Source organism: Bubalus kerabau, chromosome 20 (assembly GCF_029407905.1).
Source record: "Bubalus kerabau isolate K-KA32 ecotype Philippines breed swamp buffalo chromosome 20, PCC_UOA_SB_1v2, whole genome shotgun sequence".
In the NCBI taxonomy this organism is placed as follows: Eukaryota; Metazoa; Chordata; class Mammalia; order Artiodactyla; family Bovidae; genus Bubalus; species Bubalus kerabau.
In genome coordinates this window covers 30067247-30086206 of record NC_073643.1, presented here as the reverse complement: position 1 = coordinate 30086206, position 18960 = coordinate 30067247, and the positions used below count along the sequence as shown (strand labels likewise).

Genomic DNA, 18960 nt, shown 5'->3' with positions numbered 1-18960 from the left:
TGAGTCGGACATGACTGAGCGACTGAACAACAACAAGTATCTATTGAGATTTTTGGAAGGAAGCCGGGCCAACTGCATGTTTTCATCAGTGAAAGCTTTCCGGGAGTCTCAGTTCTTTTTGCTGACTTATCATGGGGTCCTCATATCTTTAAGCAGTGTGGTAGAAAGTGGGAGTCATGAACACATACACAGAGTTACATGTTTTATACACATATGTATACATGTGTATATATGTGTGTGTATATAAATATTCTGGGCTAGTGTCTATGAATTATGTGCTATACAGATTTGTTTCTTTCAACATATATTTATTGAGCACCTACCATATGGCCAGACAGTGTTTTAAATTGAGGTGGGTGGGTTGCAGAGGCCAACAGGTATCTCTGTTTGGGGGAACTTATATTCTTGATGGCAGTGCAATAAAAAAAATAAGCAAGGTCAATATGGTCAGGTAGTCTTAAGTACTGTGTAGAGAGTAAAAGGGGTGAGTGCTGGAAAGTTACAGGGGGACGAGTTTAGATTGAGGGTGTCAGGGCAGGTGTCCCTAGAGATAGAATATTTAAACTGACTTCTGAGTGATGAGAGAGAGCTGCTTTGCCAAGGCCAGGGGAGAGTCTGCAGAAACATCGAGAGCAGCTGGAGCAAAAACTGGAGGTGGAAACTGATGTCACCAAGAAGCCTATAAAAGGATTGATGGTTGATGCTCTGTGAGTGATGAGGAAGATTTAGAAGAGATTGGAGGCTCCAGGGACTGAGGCTGTGGGATACTCGAGGCTGGGTGAGGCATCAGTTTTACCCCACATACCATGGGAAGCCTATGGAGAGTTTTCATTTCTGTGAGGCGAGGGCAGGCAAGGCAGCAGGGTTGGAGTGCAGCTTTGGCCAGCTCACTTGGATGCTCCCTTTGGGGTGAAATGAAAGAAAGGAGGCTGGGTGGAATCCATGGAGCCCATCGAAAACTTACAGGAACTCACGGAGAGGCGCTGATGGCCTGACTAGGTGGTCAGGGGAGAAGGCCAAGAAGGGATTTGTTCTAGCAGCAGAGAAGGCAGGGAGTGCAGGTGACCTGGATATGGGAAGAGAATCACCAAGAATAATGTCAAGATTTGGGGTGTCTTTGGGGGAGTCTAGGGAGCAAGTTTATTGAAAAGAGCAACTATGAGAGTATGGTTCCAGAATGTTAATTTAAAAGGACAGTGCTTTTTATTTCAGGCAGGAAAACACAACCGTCATCAAGGATGAATTTTTCCTGAGTGAATACCTGCATGTGAGCTCTGTGGAGATTGGGACATGAAGCCTTCTCATCTCTCCATGGACTGTGATCTGGAGTCTCCTGAGCACAACCAGGGGTGTGAAGTCAGTGTCGGGAGGATGGGGTTCAGGTAACAGCTTGGGAGCCACTGCATATGAATGATAGTCATGGAGCTAGATGAAGTGAAGTGGAAGGAGCTTACGGTGGAACCCAGAAGGTCTTCTGCTGTCCCTGTGGGGGGTGCGGGCAGTCATATTGGGAGCCCGGGGACAGGCTGGCATGAGGACACTGAGCGCCAGCCGTTGGGTAGGATGGACAGAGGATCGCGGCGGCTGGATGTCGCGCGAGGGCGTGAAGGAGCGTGTGAGCAGATACACTGAAGGGTGCTCGGGAATCGGGGGGAGATGAGGCCAGAAACGGGCTCTCAACCCTGGTCAGCACAGGGGTCCCCTGGGCAGCTGAGGACTCATATACACTTGTGAGGACAGGCATCCAGCTGGAGTCAGTGAGAAGGAAACAGGCTTTGAGGAAGTGCAGACAGCAGGAGGACACAGAATTAGACCACTGATGTGGAGCGGATCTGGGAGATGCTGCGATGTCTGCAGGGGGTCCTGGGATTAAGCAGGAGGAATTTTTTTTTTTAAAGATGGGAGATGCTCCTTTTTTCTTTTTTTCCAATGATCCTGTTAGCAGGGAGGTAATGATGTCACAGGAAAGAGTGGATCTAAGCCCTCAGAAAGGGGGAAACATCCAGAGGACAGTAAATTTTACAGAATAATCACAGTTTCTTTTATTTTTTGTCAATTTATTTTTAATTGAAAGATAATTGCTTTGCAGTTTTGAATCACATTTTCTTGACGAGAACTGACCGTTTGAAGCAGGGATGGGTGTCTGCCTGCAGGTCAGTGGACATCACAGTGGAGTTCTTGTCTTACTACTTCTACTTTCTTTCTGGAGAGTCAGCCAGGGCCCTGGCTGGGAGACAGCAGGGGAGAGACATAAGTGGGGTTGAGGACACAGAAGGTGTGAAAGAGTCATTGAGAAACTGGGAAAGTAAACTTAACCAGAGAGGTGCCGTTGGCCTGGAAATTCTCGGTGGGCGCCTGAGAGTGGTGAGTGTGAATTTCTCACAGGGTCAGCGAGCCCCTCTGTGATGTTTCCTGCAGCCACATTCAGAGATGTGGGTGGTGGCGTGGAGTAGGGAGTCAGATGCCCTCAGCGTCATCCCTGTCCCCCAACAGCCCTCCAAGGCATGGGGTGAGCTGCCCAGAGACCCGAGCTGGTCGGTGGTGGAGTTGAAGTCCTTGTGCCTCTCTAAGCAGCATCACCCTGTCCTGCAGAGTCACTGTCAGGATGAACGGGGACTTCCCCAAAGTGGGTACTTTGTGGTTTTTAATCTGAGAAAGACGCCTCTTGATTTGTACGTCACCAGAGACCCTGGTCAGGGTGTCATTGGCTGCGCTGTGAGCCATGCAGGTCTAGGAGCTTTTGCAGTGATATAGCAGAGCCCCGGGCATGAGGAGAACCCGCTTTGCCAGCTACTCCGGGTCCATCAGGGTTAGTGGTGAGGATGATAATGATGGTTTTTAATAATTGTTCCTAAGGCGCCACTAGTAATTATTGTGCTGAAACCATCGCCAACAACCTTCCTTCTCCCTTAAAGGAACAGGGATTGCAAGAAGAGATAACGTCTGTGGAAGCCACTCAAGGAGACAGCACATATACGTGGGCAACCCTGGGCAGCCAGTTCCCACGCCTCAGTGCCTGCAGGCAGGACATGAATCCCAGGGTTTACACAAAGGAGCTGCTGACGCGAGCCACTGCGTCCTGAGCATCCTAGGAGGGGTGCTGGGAGCCCTCCCAGCCAGCCTGAATGGGGGCCACGTCTCTCTCCATGATGTGCTGCTGTTGCTCCTAGCTCAATATTTATCTCACCACGTAAACCAATCTAGCTGGTTAGAAAAACAAGTTGTATTGCATTCTTAGGCAGTGCACTTAGCTGGCTGGTCTCCTGTAAAGCCATCTGTGTCTGACAGTAGAAATAACTTATCAGCATAAAGCCTGGATAAATTGGATTAAGAAATCACTGTGTGCTGAGAAAGTGGATGGAATACGTTTAGAAATGGAAGAGAACAGGGGGAAAAAAAAGCAAAATGGAGAGTGAACCGGTGGCCGAGGCCAGTTGCAGAGCTGAAATCTCTGAGTTCAGATCCCAGGTCCACTATGAGCTGTGTGACCAGGGGCAAGTTACTTGACTTCTCAGTGTCTCAGTTTACACACTCAGTGGGAAATTCAGTGAGCAAATGTACGCGTTTGAAACATCTTTGGAACAGTGCTTGTAAATAGGAGTACCTTGGCAATGTCAGTTACATTAGAACAGAACTTCGGAAAAGTCGGGATATGGGCTCTGTCAGAACTCCAGTACAACTTCAGAAAAGTTGGTTGGGGCAGGGACTTGGGAGAGGGGTACGGAGTATAAATTTCAAATGGTGCCAGAAAAGTCACTTTAGTACTAAAGATGTACATAGTACTTTTGTATAATGTTTTTAGAACACCAAAATCCATGAAGACAAAATACCCAAATTGCAAAAAAAATGGAAGACCTGACCCTGTGATTGTCCCACACTGTCTTACCTGCCTTACTACTTATCTCCTATCTCACGCTTCCTCGTAACTCAGTTAGTAAAGAATCTGCCTGCAGTGCAGGAGATCTGGGTTCGATTCCTGGGTCAGGAAGATCCCCTGGAGAAGGGAATGGCAACCTACTCCATTATTCTTGCCTGGAGAATCCCATGGACAGAGGAGCCTGGCGGGCTGTAGTCCATGGGGTCACAAGAGTCGGACATGACTTAGCAACTAAACCAACTTGCCTTACTCCAATCCCAGCACTTGATTACCAATAAAACTTTATTTATGAAAATAGGTGACCAATACAAGAGCCATAGGTTGACGCTTTGATTTTTTTTTTAAAGGAGTTGCATTAAAATATTATCTGTCCTTAGTATCCAAGGTTTTGGCACCCACTTAAATTTTACACCCACAGTCAGTGTCTCTCCCTAGTCCCAACTGTGGATGTTTTCTTTCTCTGAGAATACCAGAGAAATTCTAAGTCAGACACTGACCTCAGAGCTCTTAGGGGCACACAGGAATGTCCCCCTGGGCAGGAGGGCACAGACAGTTCAGTGATGACATGTGTGACACGTGGTGATAGATGGAGGCTGTCAGAAGTCTTCTGAGGTCACCTTGAGACTAAACTTCCAACCCAGAAAGAAAACTGTCCTGATTTCACTGCGTCTCCTCCTGCCCACAAAGTGTATTTTTGACATTAAACTAGATGCAGGGGGAGGGAAGGGCCAAAAGCAGAGAGAAGGCTGGGTGACAAATCTGGAATCGCTGCCCTTCTCTTTGGTGTTTTAGCCTTCTTTTCGCTCTTCAAAAAGGAGGTGTTCGTCAGCGCCACCATCACCTTCAGTGCCCTCTGTGTTTATAGCTGAGAATTTGATAGGAAGGACATAAACATCTACTTCTCATCCATTTTCACTGTTACTCGCTCAGCTCAGACAACGGCGAGGATTATCACAGCCTTGCGGGGGGAGACATTACGAGCCTGGGGTTTATCCTTGCCCTGGCAGAGTCATAAAGATGGGGCCTCAGTGTGCAGAGACACGCTGTTAATGCGACCCGGCCATCAGCAGAGACCTCCCAGCCCACCTGATTTGTTAGGATTAATCCCCTCTTCTCAAGGCTTAAAGTCAACCTGCGTTTAGCTCTCCTCTGACAGTTGCTCAGATGTTGCAGTGGGTGAACATAAAACGCAGGCTGTGAGCTGACCTTTCTCGAGGGCAGAGGAGTTGGGGCTCTGCGTTTCTGCTGCTTTGGCCCATTAGCAGAAACAGCAGGACTTGTGCATCACTTGGGCCCAGGATGCTGCCAGCACGGCTGCTCTCTCCCCAGGGCCGAGGAGGACGTGACCTCTCTTGCCTTAGCTGCCAGCAGCCAGGGCCGTCTGAGCCTGGGCCCTGTGGGTGGTGGGTGGGGGATACCCTGTCAGCCCGGGTGAGGCGATGCTGATGGGAGGCCTTTGTGTGCTTTGTCGTCGTTCAGTTGCTCAGTCGTGTTCAACTCTTCGCGACCTTGTGGACTGCCGCTTTCCAGGCAAGCCTGTCCCTCACTGTCTCCCGGAGTTTACTCACACTCATGTCCATCGAGTCGGTGATGCCATCCAACCATCTCATCCTCTGTCGTCCCCTTCTCCTCCTGCCTTCAATCTTTGCCAGCATCAGGGTCTTTTCCAGTGAGTTAGCTCTTCACATTAGGTGGCCAAAGTATTGGAAGCTTCAGGGGTTGTGATTACAGATTTTGTAGCTCATTTTTTTTTTAAGAACAATTTCCTTTACTAGTAGTCAAAGAAATGGAAATTAAGGTAAATATTTCATTAATATTTTGAAATTATAATATATTTTGGTGCTGAGGGTATGAACAGGGAGTTTCTTAAACTCTGCTGGTAAGATTTTCTAGCTTTATAGAGAACTCAGCAACAAAGGCAGGAGTAGATGTTTTTCTGGAACTCTCACTTTTTTGATGATCCAACGGATGTTGGCAATTTGATCTCTGGTTCCTCTGCCTTTTCTAAATCCAGCTTGAACATCTGGAAGTTCACAGTTCATGTGTTGTGGGGGGGTGGGGTGGGCAGTGTTTCTTTGTGTTAATGTTAGTTTTATGGCATCCTGGATGGTATAAAAATTATTCAGTACTTTTATTAAAAGAATCAGTTTATTAAAGTCATACTCTACTTTTTCTTTAAATTTATAATTCCAGCTTCTTAATCTTCTTATTTATAAACCTCACATTTTAGCAATCACATTAAAGGAGACTTTATTATTTGAGATGATGTACTATTAGATGCCATTAAACCCTTTTAAACATTTTAAATTTAATCTCTGAGTTGATAGATTTCACTTCCTCTCTAAGAATTTCAGCTTATTCAATCGTATGGAGAGAGGGTCTTGACACAGAGGTGGTCCAGGTAAATTGAGGTCTGGGGGGTGGGCCCTAATCCTGTGTGACCAGAGTCCTTATAAATGGGGACATTTGGACATGGAGACAGACAAGCACTGGCAAGATGGTTAGGCGACACTGGAGTCAGGATTGGGATGTAGCGTCTACAAGCCAAGGAGCACCTCGGGCCCCTAGAAGCTGGGAGAGAAACGTGGATCACCGTCTTCCCTGGAGCCTTCGCAGGGAGTGCGGTCTTGCCGTCACCTTGATTTCAAACTTCTAGCCTCCAGCACTGTCAGACAGTAAGTGACCGTGGTGTCAGCTGACTCAGTTTGAGGTGCGGTGTTGTAACAGCCCTAGGAGTCTAGCCCACGTCCCGAGGATGTCGGTTTCTTTCTGCCGGTGGGAAGTATGTACGTCAGCTTCAGAGTAAAGCTGACTCCATCTTATTTTTAAAAGCCACGTGTGCTTTTCCCTGGCCTCCGTTCTTGTTGCCGTTTCCTCACATAGCACCTCTCAGAGAGGCCTTCCCTGACCCCCTGTAGCAGTGTCCACGCTTGTTCTTCATGACCTACGTGTGTTACAGGCTTCTTCACCCTGGGGGTCCTGTTCAGGTGTGTGTTCATTATTTATTCTCTCTTTTCTCTCCCATCCTGAGACAGGACCTCCAGAAGGCTAAGCACCTTCTCTGCTGTCTATAGCAGTGCCTAGGACATGATGGGTCAGAGAAGGCAGTGGCACCCCACTCCAGTACTCCTGCCTGGAAAATCCCAGGGAAGGAGGAGCCTGGTGGGCTGCAATCCATGGGGTCTCGAAGGGTCGGACACGACTGAGCGACTTCACTTTCACTTTTCACTTTCATGCATTGGAGAAGGAAATGGCAACCCATTCCAGTGTTCTTGCCTGGAGAATCCCAGGGACGGGGGAGCCTGGTGGGCTGCCGTCTATGGTGTCGCGTAGACTCGGACACGACTGAAGCGACTTAGCAGCAGCAGCAGGACATGGTGAGTACTGATCAGTATTTATCCAGTGGCTGAAACTAAAGGAAATGTGAGAAAAAAAAGAACTCCCATCTCTAGTTCTGCACTCGTGGCTCTAAGTTCTTCTTCCCCTTTTCCCACTCTTTGGAAAATCACAGTGGAAAATCTAAGTCCCTCCTCCCCCCTCCCTCTCTTTTCCTGCTTCTTTCTCCTCCCTTCCTTTTTTCCGCCTTCCTTCTCTTTTTTCTGCCGTTCATCAAGTATCTCCTGTGTCAGAGCACTATGCTGGGTCTCAGCGTGTCCTCATGGAGCTTAGAGTCAATCAGAGGTACAGACATTAAACTAACATTTTAATACATTTCAGAAAGTAAAATTTTAAGTGTTCTACATGTTGACAGTGGGGGACATTCCTTAGTCTGCAAGATGTGTGTGAATGGCAAAGTTTCTCTGAGAAGGTTCTTGAGAGGAGGAGAGACCAGGGGGAGAGGCAAGGAAGAGATTCTAGAAAACAAAAGCAGGGGTTGCCAAGGTCCTGAGTGGGAAAGAATGTTCTGGAAGAAATGGAAGGGATGGCAGAGCATCCGTAGGGCTGGTTGAGTCATCCGCAGGATCTGGAGAGTGTTCATAAGAGCAGTGCGAAGTGGAACATTTAGGCTCAGGGGGACGCGATCAGATTTGTATTTGAAAGAGATCTTTTTGACTGCCTTGTGGAGGAAGGATGGGCGGAGCGGGCAAGACTGAACTTGGAAGACCAGTTAAAAGGGCCATAGTTGTGGCCCTGTTGAGCAAGGCTGGTGGCTGGGGATGTCTGACTTGGGTTGGGTTGGCTTGGGTGTTTCCCCTGTGTTAACAGACAGTCGTCTGTATGGATGGCATTTCTCTGGTTGCTTAGTGAGGGGATCTGCTAACACATTCCACACAGCTGGTCGGTGGAGCCTTGGCACAACCTTCCTGGAAGTGGTATCTCTCAAAATGAAAAAGGATATTGCAGTTCCACTTGTGGGATGCCTCAGTAATGAAACCGTGGAACAGAGATGATTCTACCTGCAAGTTTACTGCAGAACTGGTTAGGATAGTCAGACGTTGGCACCACTGCAGAAGTCTCAGCTCATCGCGTGTGCACCCCTGTGATGGTCCACTGTGCTCTAGTGAAAGTTAGGATGCAGACTTACATTCATTTACACAGGCAAATGGCCATGGTGTCTTTTTACGGGGAAAAGATAATAGAAATTACTGTACTTTTGCAAGTAAGCATGTAATTGTGCATCAGTGTCCAGGCGAATATAGAAATGGTTCTTCAGGTATTTTCTTGCAGAAGAAACTCTGTAGGCTTGCTCTCACTTTGGCAAGAGAAAAAGAAAAGACTGCAGAGGCTTGAGATGGTCACTGGCAGAGGCGTAAGGACAGAGGCAAATTGACCTCATGGGGTCACTCTTAGTCATGCCTTTGGTTGCATGAGTATACTTAGGCTACAGGAAATCTGAAAAACATATATTCTTTATTTTTTCCCTTGCTGTGGAAGGTAATTTTATTTTTTTCAAATGAGCTTTTTTTGGGGGGAGTATAGTTGTTTTGCAGTCTTGTTTCTTTAAAGTGATGCTCTTGATTTCAGGACTGCTCAGAGAGTCCTGTAGGTAGCAGTCAAGAGCACTGGCCTTGTGGTGAGCCCTGAAGGCGCCTGGCAGCCCTGCTGCTTGCTGTGTGTGACTTTGAGCAGGTCCCTGAGACTTGCAGAAAGCTGACATCCTCACTGATGCAGAGGCGCACACTTCAAGGGGGTTTCTACAAGCCAGCTGAGGCTTAAGAGCTTGGCTCAGCACCTGGCATATGGTATGTGTGTATGTGTGCACTCAGTTATGTCTGACTCTTTGCGACCCTATGGACTATAGCCTGCCAGGCTCCTCTGTCCATGAGATTTCCCAGGCAAGAATAGTGGAGTGGGTTGCCATTTCCTAAACAGTAAGAACTTGTTCCAGCTGCTCTTTTAGCACCTGCCTGCTCCCAGACACCTGACAGGTTCTCCTTGATTTTACTTGACTCCTAGAGCCCTTGGGGATACAGTAATACAGTAACGGGACAATCGTATAGTGATGAGTGCGGAGTGTAAACTGGAAGCTGAGGTTTTTCTATTCTTGGTTTTCCATGAACCTGCTAGGTGACCTTCAGTACCACTCAGCCCCACTGGGCTAACTTTCTTTAACTTTAAAGTGAGAAGGTTAGACTGAGAAAGCTTCCAAGTCCATAATTCTGTGATCGCATGGAGTGAGGACCTGATAAAACCTGTTGGACTATCTTGTTGAGGGCCCTTATCTGTGTGCCCTAGGCTGGAAGGTATCTTTAATGGGCTAATAGCTAAGAATTCAGTTTCTGTTTGCCTTCTGATCCTGTTGCACCAAAGATAGGCCTGTAGAAGGCTGCTATCAACAATTTATGGTCACCCCCAGGCATTGCTCTTATCAGGAAAGCTAATCACATTTTAAGCTTTTTCAGTTTTTCTGCTTGGAATAATTTCTTGCTTTTACTGCCTCACCAGTCTTTAAATGGTAGTTTGATTCCTTGATGTGGGAGAACTGGACGATGTTTCTTAAGGACTCCAGCTCTTTCTGCCCCAGGTAGAGACCTGTGAGGAGAAAATGGCAGGGACTAACTTTTTCTTTCTCTGCAGGGGAGCCATGGAAGTCTGGCTGGCTGGCTTGATTGTCAGCTGACTTACTGCTTCCTCTCTAAAAGTATTCATCCTTCAAAGCTCTTTACCAGCATTATCCAATTACTTCCTTAAGTAAGTTGTTCTCAGAGATGTGATTGGGTGTTGTGAAAAGAACTATAAAATGAAAAGTTGGCAATGAAATAAAATTGGAGTCTTTGATATTTCTCTTTTCTAAGAAAGTATTTTATTTATAGTTGATTTGGGGCTTCCCTGATGGCTCAGCTATAAAGAATCTTGCTGCCATTGCAGGAGACTCAGGTTTGATCCCTGGGTCGGGAAGATTCCCCGGAGAAGGAATTGGCAACCCACTCCAGTATTCTTGCCTGGGAAATCTCATGGACAGAGGAGCCCTGGTGGGCTACAGTGCATGGGGTCATGAAAGAGTCGGACACAACTTAGCAATTAAACAACAATATGATTGATTTACAGTGTTGTGGTAGTTTTTGCCATACAGCAAAACTATTATATGTAATTCTTTTTTCATATTCCTTTCCATTATGATATTGAATATAGTTTCCTGTGCCATATGTACAGCCAGGCCTCGTTGTTTCTCCATTCACTGTGTAACAGGTTGCATCCTCTAATCCCAAGCTCCCAATCCATCCTTCTCCCTTCCCTCCTCCCTTGGCAACCACAGGTCTGTCCACTGTGTCTGTGAGTCTGCTGCTGTTCCATAGATTTGTTCTTTTGTGGCATGTTTCAGATTCCACACGTAAGTGAGTGTATTTCTTTCTTTTTTGGGGAGGCTTATAACATTCCATGTCATATCAAAGTCACTGTGAAGTCCTACAGTCTATAAATAATGTTTCACTTGGTTTAATCCAATGTACCTATATTCCTTTCAGAATATGGAACGTTTTCATAATAATACTTCTTAGCATCTTGGTAGACTAATATTTTGAAAATATTCAAGACTGTGTTGCTGACCCTTTGAGCAGAGTTAGACTTGATGTTGAGAAGAATCCTTATAAAAGTATCATAGATTTGCCCACCGGCTGCCTCGCCAGTGGGTGACTGACTGTGTGAGTTGTCTTGGCCGAGGCCCCTCCCTCTTCCTCCTTTCCTGCAGGGATGCGAGCACCTTCTGGGGGCCCCATGCGATGTCTTCTGTTCGGATACCCTTTTCATGCTCCAGCCCTTTCCAATCAGCCAGAGGTCCAGTCTCTGTCCTGAGCCCTGAAATCCAGGGGGGAGAGACTGGATTCTCCTCCATCTTCTTGCTGTTCTCATATTGGAATCTGGGCCACCTGACCAGTTGCCAGTTTGCACCCAATCTTCTGACCCTGCAGTGATGCCTGTACCGGGCTCTCTGCACACTGGCTATGATTTTACTTCACTTTTAAATAGATACTCAGAAACGAGGTGTGTTGGGATGAGATGAATATTTAAATCAAGAGACTGAGTAAAATAGATTCCTCTCAGTGTGGGCGGGCCTCATCCACTCAGTTGATGTCCTGAATAGAACAAAAAGGATGCTACTCCTCTCAAGAGAGATTTCTTCCTGCCTCATGGCCTTCGGACTAGGACATCAGCCTTTTCTTGCCTTTGGGCTCAAGCTGACGCATTAGCAATTCCTGGGTCTCGAGCTGACCGGCCTTCTGACCAGGACTGCACCATTGGCGCTCCTGGGCCCCAGCTTGCTAGCTCGCCATGCACATCATGGGACGTGCTTGCCTGCACAGGTATGTGAGCCAATCCCTTATAGAAAATATCTCTCTGTCTACATCCATACACATGTTCTGTGTGTACACACACACAGCCAGTTCCTTGTAGAAAATACCTTTCTATCTCATACACACCCGGACATTCTCTCGCACACTCACTCTCACACTGCTTCTTTGGAGAATCCTAATACAGGATCTCAGCTGGAAATCAGCAAACTAGGACCCATGAGCTAAATGCAGTCTGCCCTCTGTTATTTTATAGCCCATGATTGAAGAATGGTTTTTACTGATGAATATTTGTAACCGATTTAATGATAGGAACCCTTAGCTTTGATCCCCAGGTAAGCAGAATGTTACCCCCACCCCCTCCGCCCCCGACACACACATATCTTGATCCCATTCTTGTCATTAGTAGTCCTGTATTTCTAAAAATTGTACTCATATACTTTGAAGTTCATCACTGAAAGTTGTGGAAATGTTCATATCCTTGATTCTGTCTCTGGCCCCACATAACCTAAGATACTTACTGAAAGAGTTTACTTGCCCCTCATCTAAGTCCTGATTGTCTGCTAGAAGTGAAAAAATATGGTGGGGATCTTAAAGACATCTACAGCACATTCTTTCCCTTTTATAACTGTAAAAAGTATCTATGTGAATATTCTGCAGGTATTTTTTAGTATTAAAAGGATATTTTCCCAAGGGCTGTAATTAGAGGAAAGATTGCATCTTTTTTTGTTTTCTGGATGAAGGTGAATGCGGGAGATGTCTCAGGCTGGCTGGCCTTGTGTGTTGTGTAGGCCGCGGCTGGGTCTTGACTGTGCTGTGAGGATCAGCTTTGACCTGACCCCAACCCGCTCCTCCGGCTCCAGGCACCTTGAGACACTGCAGTCGTATTTGTCATTGCTTTCTTTCATCAGCTGTTGTTCATCCTTTTATAAAGCTGTCTTGAATTTGTTCTGGAGCGTTCCTTGTTTATTGTCTTGAAGTGAGGAGGACTGCGGGTTACAGTGTAGGAAGTCAGACTACCCAGGGTCTCGCACCTTGCTTACTGGGTGACAGCTGGGAAGCGCTTTGTCCGAGGTCACTGAGACTTCACCCTGAGGGGAGAACCAACCAGCCTCTTTAAACGAGGGCCTGGGCTACAGCAGGCCCTGCTCTTCCAAGCGCAGCCAAATAAGAGAGGCAGTCCTGCTTACAGAGAGGGTAGGTTTTTCAACTGCTCATTAAGCAACGAGGATGCCTACCTTTGTGTTCCTTGAGGGTGGATAAGACTCTGGATCCTAGAATCAGAGATGGGACACTGAAACTGCAAAGCATGGCTTGTCAGGCAGTCTGGTTCCAGAGAAAATGCCTTCCTACCCGAGAGCTTTTGTACTTTCTGTGAGAGGTGGCATGGAATATCCTTGCCCACACTGTGCATGGCTGTCTCTTTCCCCAACTTTAGATCTCACTTAGATATTTAGGGTGGTCTTTTCTGATAATCCAGCTTAAAGTACGATAACCCACCTGATGGTTCACTCCACATATTCTCTAAGGCCCCTGCTATGTCAGGAACTGGTCTAAGAATTAGGGATCAAAAGAAACCAACAAGGAAAAAAAAAAAAACCCTTCAGAACCCAAACAGTCAAAATTCCTGTTTGTTTACAGTTTCTGAAACTTTGGCATGCATCTAGTCACTTGAAGGGCTTGAAGAAAGCAGACTGCGTGACCTCTAAGTGTCTGAATCAGTTGGTCTGGGGTGGGGCCCAGGAATTTCCATTTCCAGTAATATCGCAGGTGCTGCTGGTGCTGTGAGTTCAGGGATCCTATTGTGAGACCCCCTGCTTGAGTGGGTAGTGCTTCTCTCAGCCTGTGCTTGTTTGCCCAATATGATTTGCAAGTCTTTGTCTTTTGTTTATTTGCACTTTTTTTTTTTTCTTTTTTAGCTTGCCACTGGCAGAAGGGGTATTCCGTGAAGGGGATTCATCTCCGTCTTGCCCCCAGTGTGTTCCTGGTCCCAGCAGAGGGATCAGTATGTAGTAGATGCTCCTTGGCCACCTGAAGGGCTGAGAAGGGCTGAAGGCAGATGGGCAGCAAGGCAAAGCTCTCTTTGCTGTTCTTTCCTGTGTGTCTGCCCTTCTTCATTCGGCCACTTCCGTGATCCGTTGGAATCCTGGCAGGTGGGCCAGGTAGGACCTGGGTTGGCTTCTCCTCCCCAGTGGGAAATCTCATATATTCAGTCAGGTTGCCTAAGGGAAAACAGTTCTTTATGCTGTGGTGGGGGAGGGGGCATTGTAGAGCTGGCGCGTAAAGAAAAGATTGTGTGCTTGCAGACCACAGAGCGATGGCGGAATGGTGGGCATCCACACCCAGGGAGAGGGGTGGTGTGCGGGTGGATCTTGCGACCAGAGAGCCTGTAACATGTAAGCATTCAGACTTTTTAAAGAAGAGTTCCCTGAGTTTGCACAGTGAATTAACTTTCATTGAGAGCTGGCTTCATGTCTGTATTTTTTAGATCAGAGAGCTCTGTACTGTGAAAGTTGCTCAGTGGTGTCTGACTCTTTGCGATCCCATGGACTATACAGTCCATGGAATTCTCCAGGCCAGAATACTGGAGTGGGTAGCCTTTCCCTTCTCCAGGGGATCTTCCCAAACCCAGGGATCGAACCCAGGTCTCAGAGGCAAGCCAGTCAACTGCACTTCATGTCCTTAGACAGACCTTTGTCCCCTGCCAGCTGCAGTAGAGCCCGGATTTGTAACTCACATCTGGCGTCCTTTTAGAGTTTTCTGAAAAATGGTTGTAGTAGTATTTGGTACCACGTGGTGATTCCTTCAAGAGAAACCAAATGTCTCTATCTGTTCTGAACTGCTGTTAACAAAATACGATAAGATGGGGTGGCTTCTAAACAGAAGAAATGTCTCTCATCTCTGACCACTGGATGTCTGAGACCCAGGTGTCAGCAAGCTCAGGCTCGGGAGCAGCCCTCTTGGGGATTGCAGTGGGTATCTTCTGTCTCATTGCATGGTGGAGGTGGGGTCTCTGGAGGGCCTCTTTCATAGGGTGCTGATCCCATTCATGAGGACTCCAGCCTCATGAGCTGATCACTTCCCAGAGGGTCCATCTTCTCACACGTCACCTTAGGGATTAGGTTTCCCGGGGCCACAAATATTTCATCTGTAGCATTAGTGTAGGCTTGGCCCATGCCCTGAGTGGCCTCCAGGCTCAGGCGATACACGTACAGTTTGTTTCCTGGGCATCCAAATTTCACTTTCGCCCTCTCTTTAAGTATTTTTATTTATTAAAATTTTTTCCTACAGTGGCTGTTCTATTCATTATTGAAGTACAGTTGATTTACAGTGTTAATTACTGCTGTACAGCAAGGTGATTCAGTTATATGTATATGTGTGTGTGTGTATGTTCTTTAAAATATTTTTTTCCATTGGAAAAATTGAGTACAGTTCCCCATGCTATACAGTAGGACCTTGTTGTCTATCTGTTCTATATGTAAAAGGTTATGTCTGATAACACCGACCTCCCACTCCATCACTCTCTCAACTGCCTCCCCCTTGACACCCTCCACTCTGTGCTCGGTGTCTGTGACTCTTCCTTCCTGATGAGTTGTGTCTAAATATGAAGGGAGGGAGGAGGGGAGGGAGGACCACTTTGCTACTCTGCCCAAGCAGGTTTTTAACTCTGAGTGACTGACTCGCTGATCCTTTGCTGAGTGGGCTATAATGTAAAATTGAACCAGAGTACTCTCAGCTGTTTGGCTCCTACCTGTCTCCCCACTCTTACTACCCATCATTCTGTCGAGTACACAGGTTTGTTTGAAATAAACCATGTTTATTTAAAGTGTGCCCACCTCTGGGCCTTTGCACATGTGGTTTGCTTTGCCTCAAATATGACTTGTTTTCCCAGTTAACTAACATCCATCCACTGGCTCTCAGCTCAACCATAACTCTATGAGAGACCCTCCCTGAAATCCGGCACTTGATCTCCTATCTGCCCTCCACCCCTAACCTTGTTGATATGTTTAAAGTATTGGTGTGATGATTGGATTTTTCTTTTCTTATTTAATACTTTGGCCACCTGATAAGAAGAACTGATTCACTAGAAAAGACCCTGATGCTGGGAAAGATTGAAGGCGGGAGGAGAAGGGGACGACAGAGGATGAGATGGTTGGATGGCATCACTGACTCGATGGACATGAGTTTGAGTAAGCTCCGGGAGTTGGTGACGGTCAGGGAGGCCTGGCATGCTGCAGTTTATGGGGTCACAAATAGACACGACTGAGCGACTGAACTGAACTGAGGAGAGCTCCATGAGAACTCATTATGATCTTAAACACAGCAGGCACAAAAACTCCTGGCTGAACAAATCCATGTTGGTTTCTGACACAGCGCCTGGAGCATAGACATAGTGATGATTCTTCAAATCAAACCCATAATGTCAGGGGTGGCAGCTGAGGAGGAGGAATGAACACAGTTCCATTTAATCCTGATATATTTTTGAGAGGCTCTGACATCTGGGGAGTTTCATTTGGTTTCTGAGGATTTTTTTCTAGAAGTACCAAATTGGTAAGCAAATGTAACTCTGCAATAGCCCCATTCAAGTAAGGATCATTACTTTCTCATTTTTCATTTTAAAAAGATGCTGAGTGCACTGAGGTCAGCTTTCTGCCATTAAAAGGCAATACCAGGCTACAGGCAGAGCACACGGCCCCATGGCCCCTGCCCTTTCAGGATTGGTTCAAACTGGAAGCTAAGGAAAATGGATCATGTAAGCAGGAGAACCCATCTGAACAAAACTCAAAGAACCACACTTTGTTTTCTGACTGCTTCAGGGAATTCATGTTTAATCAAAATTGAAGAGTACAGCAGTAGCCATGAGAATTCTTGCATCTTATCTCCGTTTTAGTGACTTCTTTTTAATTAGTTGATGCTCTGCAGAAATCTTAATGCACTTAAAAAAATTGGGAAGCTGAAATAAGTGGGAGTTGTGGTTGCTTCTGGCAGAATTGTTTGCTTCTTCGGTTCTGGGCAATTTTGCTAACAAGTAACCTGTAACCTACTTCTTAGACTCCAACTAGATAATGTATTTGGTTAATTTTCCAAGTTTAGTTTATAATCCTCATTAGTTCTCTAACTAGCTTTCCCCTGGCAGTGGATAGTCCTGCCGCATCACATTTGTGGTTCTTGCTTTTTAGGGCATCCTGTTTTCATTTAAAAGATGAAAAGCTTAATTAGTGCCTCCAGTTCCTAGATTTTTATGTCATATGTTTTTGCCAGTGGTGTTAGAATATTTTGTCACTTAAAACTCCAAGGGGAACCGAGTGACATGTCTGTCACTTTGAAGCAGTTCCTTTTATCATGATGTTGACTAGGCTACAAGGAGTAGCACAACCCAGAGATTTAGAATTACTTCTTGAGAAGCTGGTGGAGGCAAAGAGGGAAAGGTAAAGGGTTGGGTATCAGGGGGTGCAAACTTAGATCACAGCCCTACACTCATCTGGACACCGTTCTTAATCTGACCTGTTGACAAGGCCCTCTGCCTGGCAGAACTGGCCTGTGAATTTGGAGAGGTCACGTGTTTTGGACACACATGCCTGATGGTCTGTATTGGTGCTGCTGCTGCTAAGTCGCTTCAGTCGTGTCTGACTCTGTGCGACCCCATAGACGGCAGCCCACCAGGCTCTGCTGTCCCTGGGGTTCTCCAGGCAAGAACACTGGAGTGGGTTGCCATTTCCTTCTCCAGTGCATGAAAGTGAAAAGTGAAAGTGAAGTCGCTCAGTCATGTCTGACTCTTCGCGACCCCATGGACTGCAGCCCACCAGGCTCCTCCCGCCATGGGATTTTCCAGGCAAGAGTACTGGAGTGGGGTGCCTTGCCTTCTCTGGTATTGGTGCTAGCCAACAGAAATAAAGTGTTGAGTCACATCTGTGATTGAAATGTTTTTAGTAACCACCTGAAAAAGTAAAAAGGTGAAATTAAAATTCTTTAATCCAAGATATGCGAAGTATTATTTCAACATGTAAAGAACTACTGAAATATTTTGTCTTTTTTTTTAGTACTACGTCTTTGAAAGCCATTTTCTCAGAACAGCTCGGTTTAGACTAACCATATTTTTATGTGTTTAATAGCCAGCTGTAGCCAGTGGCTACTGTGTTGAAAGGTATAACACTGGATAATCAAAAAATTCTCATTTCTTTCCCCTTATACTTTAGGAATAAAGTTGAGTCACCCATCCAGGGGGAGTGGCTGTTATGGAGAATCAGAAGTCTGCCCTCCTTGTGCCAATATATAACACTCTGATCTTTAATGAGAACGCATGAGGCAGGTAAAGCTATTTCCCCAGAGAAACCCATGCACTTAACTCTTACAACCTGTATATGTCTCGCAGCAACTTGTAATCCATCTGACTGTTCTGGGTCTTGGTAACACATGGACTAGTGAGGACAGATGGAAGGTAAGAGAGCTGGAGCCCAAGATCCAATCTGTTGGAACTTGACCTTGGAGAGTATTGAAAACCATGGTGCTAATAGTCCACCTTCTGCAAAAACTCACGTAGCAGGGGTAATGATCTTTGCAATGCCTGGTCTTGCAGAGGCAATGGACAGATATATTTATTCCTCCCCATTAAGATACCAGTGTCTTATCTTCACTAGGTTGTTCTAATGGGAGTATGACTACTAATTAGTCTTTCTGACTGCAAGGGAGGAATTTTGGTTCAAACAGGGTGTGTTGAAGGAATCTAAGTCACAGACACCTAAACACCTGGATACTTCAAGTTTCAGTGAGAAATTATCTGGCATCAAGGCAAGTGAAAATGATACACTTTATAATCTCATTCATTCATTCATGGATGTGTCTTTTCAGGAGGTATTATAGCTGAAACTTGTGTGAATGTTGTAATCAGGGAACAGTTTGTAACAAATTCATTATGTAGAATCCTGTGGGTTGTTGGAGTCTGAAAGATACCAGTTTTGAAGCCCACCTACTTTGGTGTACCTTGTTATTCTATGGAAATATTACAGATTTTGCAGATGTGTCTTAGAAAACCAACATCTCAGAGATGTTAGATAGTACTGACAGGCAGTAGTGATTGCCAGAAACCAAAGAAATTTCACAGAAATTGTAAACATGATGTTGGTTGATAAACTTGCTCGTTCAAGTCTGTAGGGTCGACTTGGGTCAAATTGAGGCTTTCCGTAAGAAAAGACAGAAATCTGGATTAAATGGTGAGCGTTTGATTCCTTTTTTTTCCTAAGAGACTTTGATTGTACATCTGTCTTTGGATTCCAGGCAGGATGAAGGTAGTGGATGATCTGAAACACTCAAATTCTTCTAAAGCATCAGGTAAGACAATGAAGGAAAGAAGGA

General features: G+C 46.0%; 1 long non-coding RNA gene across 1 annotated transcript; it reads left to right on the top strand.

The window, feature by feature from the left end:
* The first annotated feature begins 1229 nt into the window (after nucleotides 1-1229).
* On the top strand, nucleotides 1230-18959 carry LOC129635332 (uncharacterized). Its single transcript, XR_008706230.1, has 6 exons — nucleotides 1230-1382; nucleotides 2090-2153; nucleotides 13527-13769; nucleotides 15682-15797; nucleotides 17805-17917; nucleotides 18851-18959. It is a non-coding gene; the product is annotated as an uncharacterized LOC129635332 (long non-coding RNA).
* The last annotated feature ends 1 nt before the right edge of the window (nucleotide 18960 follows it).